This window comes from Myripristis murdjan, chromosome 22 (assembly GCF_902150065.1).
Source record: "Myripristis murdjan chromosome 22, fMyrMur1.1, whole genome shotgun sequence".
Taxonomy (NCBI): domain Eukaryota; kingdom Metazoa; phylum Chordata; class Actinopteri; order Holocentriformes; family Holocentridae; genus Myripristis; species Myripristis murdjan.
In genome coordinates, this window is record NC_044001.1 from 28,921,756 (window position 1) to 28,926,105 (window position 4,350).

A 4,350-nucleotide genomic window follows, 5' to 3' on the forward strand; every position below is an offset into this window, starting at 1 on the left:
GTAACTGTGTTTGTGGTATGTAAGAGGATGATACTACACGAGCAGCAGCAGGCCTGCTACTCAGTGTGTGAAGATGTGTAGAAATGATGCCAGCTGTTCTAGTGCATTAGAGCTTACCAGATAGAGAGAGGGGGAGAGGGGGAGGGTGGAGCACATGCATCCACAGTAATATACAACCTCGCACCCGCACATACACACACTGTTACACATGCTTCACCATGAAAAGAATAACAAGATGTTATACATTTATGACAAATTCAAATGTCACGTGAAATCATCTTGTCAGAGAAACAGCATGCTAGGAGTCATGATTACAGTGTTATCACAGCCCTGCATGTCTTTGGTGAATCTTTTTTTGAAATGCATTATGTGCGGATTAGGATCAGAACACCAAATGAAATCTCTGACTTGTCCTGCTTTGCTGGGAAAGTTGTCATTTTAATCTAAGCTTTTGTTGCACGGGACAAAATAGATTCCCCAAAATTGAAATTCAAGTAAGGCCTTAATGTCACGGCAGCTGGGTTATGTACTGTATCCTGCTTGCAAAATGTCATAACCATTTAGTCAGACATTGAAGATGAACATGAACTTTGCTACCAGTGTCTGGCCTGTATAATCAACTGCTGTGAATATTCACTAATTGCAGGCATTGTGTTGTTGCCATGACTCAGACCACTTGCAGATGTAAATGATACATCAGCACTCAAACATAAATGAGTATAATTTCCCAGGAAACAAGTGCCTCATTGCTTTGTAAGCTTCAGTTGAACTTGGGATGCTGCTCTACTTTTAAAGGGCTAGTTCTCCCATTTTGAAACATGTGACATTATTTCAGGTCCCCCCAGCTGTTCTGTAGGACAGTAGTGGTGCTATCTTCCCCTCAGTGACTACATTTACATGCACACCATATTCCGGTTCGGGTCAAAATTCCGGTTAAGGTAGCTGCGCTGCAGCAACTGGAATATTCCGTTTACATGTTAGTTGGCATGTTCCCGTGTTTCGGCGTATTCCACTCTCTTACGTAATGCGACACTCAGATGTGGGGGGAAGCAGTACGCATATAGGCGTCTGGTCTGCCGGAAATACAGAAGAAGGTGTTTACATGTAGTCGGGGAGCCAAAGTCTCAAAAGCTCAATAAATTGGGTTGAACCTGACATGGTCTGCCATACTTTTTATTTGTGTTTTTTCTGTTAACTTTGACCCTAAGGACCAATAATTGGAGGGTCTGCTCTGCTGGAAATATCGCGAAAAAAAATTGTGGCCATTTTAGTGTATGCACCCTGTATTTTTTATCAGAAAAATGTTAAAAACGATTTTTTCCCTCAAATCCTCTGTGGGTTGGGTAGGCTGTCAATCAATGCATTCCAGATACAGAGAACACATGTGCTGACAACATCCACTGAAAAAATAACTCTTAAAACACATTTCTTAATTATTTTGCATCAATTTAATGCAAACAAATTAGGCGTTTTCTCACTTTTTTCCAATATTTTCATCTTTACTTCATTGGCAATCAATTATTTCACCAAGTTATGACATCAGTCAATATGCCATTCTTTTCAACAAACTGTATACTCATTCCACAGAAAAAAATGATAAAAATCCAACCAAAATCATTGGATCTGTGGTGATTTAACTACTAGTTGGCGATCAACAGGCACCGAACTTCAATGGAATTTTAGACAACTCAAAATTCTGAAAAACATGCTGGTTATTAAGCATCATGGCACACTTACACACACAACCAACCGACGGTAACTGACGGATTTCAAAGCTGCTCATCATCATCTGTGGTAAGTGACAGTGACTTTAGTGAATACTGGAAGGTCTTTTTGGCAAAGAATGGTAATTAACTGAAACGACCACAACAGTCTTAAAGCAAGTATATTTCTGATGATTCCTCATCCCAAATGTATGCCTGTAACAGCGGCATTCATGCTCTACTAGTACACTAAAATGGCCACAATTTTTTTTCGCGATATTTCCAGCAGAGCAGACCCTCCAATTATTGTTTCTTAGGATCAAAGTTAACAGAAAAAACACAAATAAAAAGTATGGCAGACCATGTCAGGTTCAACCCATTTTTGAGACTTTGGCTCCCCGACTAATGCCTCAATATTCTGGTTGGAACAGGCATATGCCAGGGGTCTTATTCGTAATTCTCTCCAACCAGAATATGACCTTAATCGGGTTCGGTGCGTGTTTACATGACACGTGCGCAACCGGAATATTGCGAATATTCCGAATAAAACCGGAATATGGTGTGCATGTAAACGCACTCATTGTTACTGAGTGCTGGATACTGGCTGGATGCTCCAAATGCTAACTGTTAGCCTCCTGCCACTGAGGTGGACTTCCCCGCCCAGCTTTTTATATATTTAGGGTGGACACAATTTTGCCATAGTATTTGTAACTCTACTGCCCCAGCAACAATAACAGTCTTATAAACAATGGCCAGGGATGGCTGGGAGCAGCCATGGCCCCTGTGTGGAACCACTTCTGCACTGCTGCAGCACCACTCCTGGACACTTAACACTAAGAAAAATAACGGTGCTAACTGGAACCAAGAGTGATGCCACAGAAGAACCATTTCTGGTTCCACAAAGAACGTTTTAGCTAGAGGTTCTTTAAAGAACCATGTCTGTAGATGGTTCTTTATAGAACACCCAAAGATGCCTCAAAGAACCATCAAAAGTGGTTCCTTTAGGAACCATAAATGCTTCTTTAAAGAACATAAGCAAAAATAGATTCCTTAAAGAAGCAATTTTAAGAATGTTATTTGTGGAGCCAACTAATTCAATAAAGAACCATTTTTTTAATTGTTCTTTAGTAATCTTTAAGAATAAAAGCTTGTTTGAGCATTTTAAATCAAATTATTCTCGGCAGGTTGAAAAACAACATGAAAATGTTATTGGCCGTTTCTCAACGTTCTTTTTTCCTTCATTCAGTTCCAGATGAGGCTTTAAAAATGTCAGCTGTGACGGGCATTTTCCACCCTTTTCTGGTTCTGATGGTTTATAGACCAAGACGTTAATCCAGGGGTGTCAAACTGGTGCCATGGAGGGCCAAGAGGCTGCAGGTTTTCATTCCAACCAAAAACTCCACTAGGTGATTTCACTGATTAATTCCTCCTCTCTGCTCAGACTGATAGAGGAACACATTTGCATGAAACTTTGTGGAAAGGTTGGTCATGGGGCAAGGAAGAGATGATTCATTTTTCACGACTGGCCAAAGTGGGTGTCTCTCAAATGGATTCACAAAAGTTGTACTCATCAAGGTAATGATATTCCAGTGAGATACCCAGGTCCTTAACAGGTTTCCTTAACAGTTTAGCTGTCTTGTCAGTGTCATCCACAAAGTACATGAATGCAGTCAGGTGCTGAACTTTACTGTAACCATAACATTTATTATCTTTTAAAGGACTGACTCATCTCAAGTGTGTGCAACTGGTGTAATCACACCACAGTATAATACTGCATCAAGCAGCAATGTTTTTTCCATAAAAATATGTCCACAATAAGGACAAAGCACTTAGTCAGAATGTAGACAAAAAAATTAGGCTTTGTAACTAAATAAAAATCCCCCTGTCACTAAGCCATATTTTTGTTTGGATGTCATTCTTGGATAATGACCAAAAAATTGAGATTAAAATATAATGTTTAAAATAACCAGCCACACATTTTTTTAAATACCAGAACCATTTATAATGAATTCAAATATACTGGAATTAACCTCTACCTCATTTTGCTGAGGACCCCTGGAAGCTCTCCCATGACCCCCTGGGGGTCCGTGGAATGATATGTTCATGAGTAAGACTTTTTATTATTTAACATAAAACTAATTCAACAGGTTTGTGTTTGTGGGTGTACGTTGTCTTTGTTGTTGCTGTTATTATTATTGTTAATATTATTATTGTAGTAGTAGTAGTATGTCCCTGTCATTTCTGGGGATCAGAAAATAACCAAAGGAAGAGGAAAAAACAAACAAACAAACAAAAAAAACCTTAACACTAGTTAAACATATATAATATATATAATTGTTCTAATTATGCAGTATATTTAAAAATAAATATCAAGAAAATGACTACAAAGGGTTTTAAATAAAAAAAATTGTAAGAATATTAATAGTTAATTTATTATTTATATTGTATTATTTTATTGTTGTATATTATTATTATTATTATTATTATTATTGGTGGTGGTGGTGGTGCTGTCATTTTACAACTTTTTGTCATAATTTTCTTGACATTTATTTTTTTTAAATATACTGCATAATTATAATAATTATATATGTTATCTATGTTTTAGTTATTTTCTCATCCCCCTCGTCTCCCTCCCGTGTGCACCACT